Below are 6981 nucleotides of genomic sequence, written 5' to 3' on the forward strand. Positions count from 1 at the left end.
TAAATAAAATGAAGGTACTGTGCCCAACTACAGCTAAAAAAAAAAAAATATATATATATATATATATATATATATATATATATATATATAAACCGAAGGAACAGCCAGATAAAGAGATGCTAGAACAAGGTCCAAAGGGTCCTAGGACCAGGCCTTGTGGCAAGCAACTCTAATCCCATCAACTCAGGAGCCTGAGGCAAGGAAGATTGCAAATTCAAGACCAGTCTGGGCAACACAGAGTCTCTCTCGAAATAAAAACTCATAATAAAAATTAATAAAAATTAGACCCTCTCTCGAAATAAAAGTTAAAAAAAAAAAAAAAGATGTAGCTCATTGTAGAGTGCCCTTGGGTTCCTTCCCCGGTAGGAGGGATAAAAGAGTCCTGGACACAGGAACTTCTGTCCCTGTGAAGTGGGAGTGGGCCTCCTGTTGATGTGTTCACCAACTCAGAAGCTCTCCAAACCACATGGTTTAGGGTTTTTTTGTTTGTTTGTTTGTTTGATTTTCCTGTTTATTTTGTTTTTGGTACCAGGGTTTGAACCCAGGGACTCTTAACCACTGAGCCACATCACCAGATTTATTTATTTATTTTTTTAGTTGATTTTTTATTTATTTATATGTGGTGCTGAGGATCGAATCCAGGGCCTCACACATGCTAGGCAAGTGCTTTGCCACTGAGCCACAACCCCAGCTCCCCTGTCCTTTTTTATAATTATTATTTTGAGACAGGGTCTCACTAAGTTGCTTGGGGCCTTGCTAAATTGATGGGGCTGGTTTTGAACTTGCTGTCCTCCTGCCTCAGCCTCCAGAGCCCCTGGAATTCCAGGCATGTGCCACCATGCCCAGCTAGTTTAAGGATTTTTATGGAAGCTCCATCACCTAGGCATGAACAATTATTAAGTCAACCTCAAGCTCCTGCCCCTTCCCCGAAGGATAAGGAGTACAAGCTGAAAGTTCCAAGGTTCTAATCATGGCTTGGTCTTTCCAGTGACACGCCCCCATTCAGGAGCCCGCCAAGAGTTGCCTCATTAGAACAAAAGATGCTCCTATCACCCAGGAAGTTCCCAGAGGTTCAGTATCTCTGCGTGAGATACCAGGGCTAGACACAAAATTATATCACAAAAGACGGCTCCTAGCTCACGATCACTTAGTAATTTACAAGAGATTTAGGAGCTCTGTGTCAGGAACCCAGAAGAGCAGTGACCAATATTTTTCTTGCTTATTATTTCACAGGGTGGAAAGAAAAAGAGAGTCAGGCATGGTGACACATCCCAGGTCCTCGGGAGGCTGACGCAGGATGATCGAAAGCTCCCGACCAGCCTTGGCAACTTGGCAAGACCTCGTCTCAAAATAAAATCTTAAAAATAGGGGAACTAGGGGCTGGGGATGTGGCTCAAGCGGTGGCGCGCTCCCCTGGCATGCGTGCGGCCCGGGTTCGATCCTCAGCACCACATACCAACAAAGATGTTGTGTCCGCCGAGAACTAAAAAATAAATATTAAAAAAAATAATAATAATAAAAAAAATAGGGGAACTGAAGGTGTGCTTCATTTGTACTGCACTTGCCTAGCATGCGCAAGGCCTGAGGTTCAATCCCCAGTCCTGAAGGAAAAAAAAAAAATCAGAAATGTTAAAGTAAGGGAAAGGTCTTTATAAATATTTAAATCCATTTGAATCCAAAGAATTATCAATCTGCCCTCACTGTCAACTCCACGTTGAAGATATAAGGAGTGCGACCTGGGGTGGAGGGAGGGGGACTTGACGTGGGGGATGCTTGTGTCACCCAGAACAAGAGCCCTCTCACTTTTTCAGTGTCAGTCTGAGGCCTACAAGAAGGGACTTTCCCAACAGAACTCAGAGGACAGTCTGGGCCCAGCCTAACTAGGACAAACCACTCCTCCACCTGCCGTGCCCAGTTTAACTTGCACTGGGAAGCACGTGGCAGGGCTGTGTGTTTAGTTTAGGAGACCCTGACCTACAGCCCTTGGGAAAGAACACAGCTTTGCAATCAACCAGATCTGAGTTCAACTCCTTGTGGGTTTTTTGTTTGTTTGTTTGCTTTTTGATATTTATTTTTTGGTTCTCGGCGGACACAACATCTTTGTTGGTATGTGGTGCTGAGGATCGAACCCGGGCCGCACACATGCCAGGCGAGCGCGCTACCGCTTGAGCCACATCCCGGGCCCTCAACTCCTTGTTAATAGGTTTTATCTGGGGTTAATTACCTAACTGCTTTTAGCATCACTTTTTTCTAATCCCTAAAATGGAGATAAAATGTCTTTCACAGGTTGATGGGGGCCTGCCATAGGAGGAGGAACACGGTTGTGAGCACTGCCCCAGCCACGACACACTATTGCCCACTTTCCACTGCATCCCAGCCCACTGCAGCAGTGTCTGCTTTCAGTGATTGTTTTTATTTTATTATTTATTATTTCTATTTTGTTTGTTTGTTTGTTTGTTTGTTTATTTATTTGGGGGTACCAGAGATTGCACTCAGGGGCACTAAACCACATCCAAAATGGGGCTGGGGATGTGGCTCACCCACAACCCTATTTTGGATTTTATTTAGAGACAGGGTCTCACTGATGTGTTTAGTGCCTCGCCATTGCTGAGGCTGGCTTTGAACTCAAGATCCACCTCTCTCAGCCTCCGGAGCCATTGGGATTACAGGCATGTGCCACCACGCCTGGCTTCTATTTTGTTTCTTTTGCAGTGTTGTGGGTGGAACTCACTCATGCTAGGCAAACACTCTACCACTGAGCGAAGCCCCAATCCCTCTTGTGTCTTGTGGTCTCTTAGTAAAGAGGCCACACTGTCATCCTGAGAACTCCCTTACTGAATTAGGTGTCCTCTGGGTCTCCATGTGGCCCCTGAACTCACCCTCCCTCTCGCCCCATGAACCCTAATCACCAGATTTGGGCATTGCTTGAATTCTCTCAAATCCTCACCTGTCTTCCCCATCACTTGAAACTCCTGGGGTTTTTGGTTTTATTATTATTTTTTTTGCGGCGGTAACCATACTAGGGATTTAACCCAGGGAATCTCTACCACTGAGCGACACCCCCAGCTCCTTTTATTTATTTTTTGAGACAGGGTCTAGATAAATTGCCCGAGCTAGCCTCAAATTTGCAATCCTCCTGCCTCAGCCTCAGAAGCTGCTGGGATTAAAGGTGAGCACCGCTGCACCCAGTCCCAGGTTTTTTTTTTTTTCTTCTTTTCTTCTCTTCTCGGCCTCCTGAGTTGCTGGGACCACAGGCATGGCCCACCTAGCCCCAGCCTGGAACTTCCTGAAAGCCAGTACACATCTTCTTTGTTGTCCCTCAGAGCACATCACAACCTCTGACCAAGTGATAATTTTGTATGGAATTTACTCTGACCCGTTTTTACAATCTACCCAAGGTATAAAAACATTCTAATGAATCCCCATATCCATATTACCCAACTCTCACAATTGCCAACATTTTTCCATCTGATTTTATCAATTCACCCCCCTGCGATTCCCACCAAATCTACCATTCTACTCTTTCTTCTCTGGAATATTTAAAATCAAATCCCCAATATCAATATCAGTGCAGCCATAAACACTTCTGGATATATCTCTAATAGTAAGGATTTTTAAAAATACAGAGGAGGGGGCTGGGACTGTAGTTCAGTGGCACAGCGCTTGCCTAGCACGTGTGAGGCCCTGGGTTTAATCTTCAGCACCGCATAAAATAAATAAATAAAATAAAGATATTGTGTCCATCTACAACTAAAAATATTTTTAAAATACAATGAACAAGGGGCTGGGGCTGTAGCTCGGTGGCAGAGCACTTGCCTTGCAAGTTCGATCCTCAGCACCACATAAAAAATAAATTAGGGCTGGGGATGTGGCTCAAGTGGTATCGCGCTCGCCTGGCATGCGTGCGGCCCGGGTTTGATCCTTAGCACCACATACAAAGATGTTGTGTCCGTAGAGAATAAAAAAATAAATATTAAAATTTTAAAAATAAATAAATTAATTAAGATATTGTGTCCATCTACAACTAAAAATATATTTTTAAAAATAAGTGGACAAAATTAATAGTAATTACTTAATATTATCTAATACCCAATCCATGTCCAAATTTCCTTGATGGTCTCAAACATGTATTTTGTAGTGAGATTATTCAAATCAGAAGTTAAATAAGGGGCTGGGGTTGTGGCTCAGGGGTAGAGTGATCCCCTGGCCCATGTGAAGCACTGGGTTCCATCCTCAGCACCACATAAAAATAAATAAGTAAAATAAAGGTGCTGTGTCCACCTACAACTAAAAAATAATTTTTTAAAAAGAAGTTAAATAAGCGTCGACTGCCTTGGCTCATGCAGCTCCGGAAGCTGAGGCAGGGAAGAATAGCCCAGTGGTAGAGCCACTGAACTCCATCCCCAGGACTGCCAGGAGAAGAGGCAGCAGCAGCAGTAGCTGTGGTCAAATAAGTCCATCTATGGCATTTGTTGGTATGTGTCTTAGGTCATTTTTAAGTAAACAGTACCCTCTTCCCGTGTTTTCATTTTGCTAGTTAATTGTTGACAGACTAGGTTCTTTTCTTTTAGAACTGTCCACATTCTGGATATGGCCAGATAGGGCCAAGGGTGCTGAGGATGGAACCCAGGACCTCACACTTGCTAGATCAGCGCTCTGCCAGTGAGCCACAACCCCCAGCCCCGGGTTGTCCCACTTTTAGTGGTGCCAAGCCTACAGGTTGTAGTCACTTTGATATGGTTTGGTACTGGAGAGCAAACTCAGGGGCACCCAACACTGAGCCCCATCCCCAGCCCTATTTTGTATTTTGTTTAGAGACAGGGTCTCACTGAGTTGCTTAGCACCTTGCCATTGCTGAGGCTGGCTTTGAACTCAGGATCCTCCTTCCTCAGCCTCCTAAACTGGGGGTGGTGGTGGGGGGATTACAGGTGTGTGCCACAGCGCCGCCTGGCAATATGTGCTCTAAATTTAACTAAACAAAATAAGGAGACAAGAAAGCCTAGCTAATGGTGTTAAAGAGAAAGTGAAACCACTGTGTGTTGGGCAGCAATGTATCCTCCATTTTCTCTCCCTGGGCTTCTTCCCAGACCCCTCCCTCAGCACCTCCCAGTCCTCAGTACTGGGGATGGAACTGAGTGAGGGGTGCTCCATCACCGAGCTACCTCTCCAGTCCTTTTGACTTTTCGTTTGGAGATTGGGTCTTTCTGGCCTCCAATGTATTATCCTCCTGTCCAGCCTTGGTCTCCTTAGTCCTAGGGATTACAGGTAGGTGCCAAGGAGCCACGTTCTTACACACATATTACCACAATTAAAAAAAGAGTAGCAGGCCTATAATCCCAGAGACTCCATAGGCTGAGGCAAGAGGATCATAAGTTCAAGGCAGTCTCGGCAACGTAGCAATACCTAAATAGTAAGTTGGGGATGTAACTCGGGCGGTGGAGGCCCCCTGGGTTGCATCCCCAGTGGAGTAGGAGGAGAGGGAGGGAGAGAGGGAGGACGAGGGAGAGGGGAGGGGAAGGCAGGGAAGAGCAAGGGCTCTTCCGGGTCCCTGTCGCTGCGCCTCTCTGGCGGTCCACTCACTTGTGCCGAGGGAGGGGTTCGGTGTACAGATTTTGCCCAAGAAAAATTCTGTGAGCAGCACTGAGGCCTCTTCAGATGCACGGAGTCCAAGATTAATGGCTAAATGGGGGATGAGGGGAATACGGAGTGGTAGACGCCCCGCCACTGTTTGCATCAAAAGGGAAAGACTGCGCGTATTTGCATCTGCGTGACCTTTTTGGGGGAAGATAACAGAAAATTCAGAAACCTGTTCAGGCGCGGGCGAGGCGGTGGAGCGGGGGGCTGCGGGGGGCTGCGGGGGGCTGCAATACAGAAGCCCTTCGTCCGTATCCCACCCGCTTACATTTTGTACACGCAGCGAATATCTGATCAAATAGCAAATTCGGTGCGTGCGGGGCCCCACCGTCCTCTGCGGCAGGCTGGAGGTCTCTCGTGGGCACGTGCGGAACGGCAGGCGCCGGGTGCTCTAGGAAAGGCGCGCACCGGCTGCCAGCGACACTATCGCACTAGGCCCTCGCGAAGGTTCTTATCTCGGTTTGCAGATGACGAAACTGACGTTGGGCGTGTCTCTCGGCCCAGCCTGGCCTCCTCGCATGGCATGGAGGCGGCTGCTGGCCGCGGGCTGGGCAGCGGCTGGACCCCGCGGCCGGACCCGTGCTCTCGAGCGCCCCGCGCAGGCGGCAGCGGCCCTCTGCCCAGGAGGCGCGGCGGGTATCCTGCGCTTTGCAGAACAAGGCCGCCTCGGGCAGGGGACCCAGCCTGGCCTGTGCGCGCACCGAGAGCGCGTTTGAGTGTGTTCCTGTGGCCAAGGGTGGGAGTCCGTGGGTGTGTGTGGGGGGGGGTGGACGTTGGTGAGTTATGGGGTGTGTGTGTGCGCGCATGTGTGTGGACCTTGTGTGCACTTGGCTTTGGGTGGTGTCAGCTTTGTCCCACCTCCTCCCTCACCAACAAAGCTCAGTCTCTCCTGATGGTGATGCTCTGTGTCTGGACAGACCTGTCACCTGCCTGACCCACTTTATTCCACGCGGAGCGCTCCTGTCTCTGTCCCCACTCTGAGCAGAGACTCACCTCACAGCCTCACATCTTCAGAGGCCCACATGGTGAGGGCTCCATCTGTGTTTGTGCAATGAAGGACTGTGGGACACTACGTGCCTCAGGTGTGTTTACTGTGTTTGCGGGTGTGTGGGGGCCAGGTGGGGAGGGTTCTTGCCTGACAAAGCTGATACCCTGTTCTGCTCGGATCCTGGGGCCTGTTGTCCCTTTCCCAAATTTCTCACCCCTCAGCTCTCCTACTCGAAGATTCCCTGATCCCCTGACAAAGCACAAAGCATCACTCCCCTGGTCCCGCACTGATCCAGAGTCAGCCAGACTGCTTTTCATTTTGGGCCTAATATCTGGTCAGAACTTCTGTCCCTTGGCTGG

The sequence above is a fragment of the Urocitellus parryii genome, chromosome 11 (genome assembly GCF_045843805.1).
Source record: "Urocitellus parryii isolate mUroPar1 chromosome 11, mUroPar1.hap1, whole genome shotgun sequence".
Taxonomy (NCBI): Eukaryota; Metazoa; Chordata; class Mammalia; order Rodentia; family Sciuridae; genus Urocitellus; species Urocitellus parryii.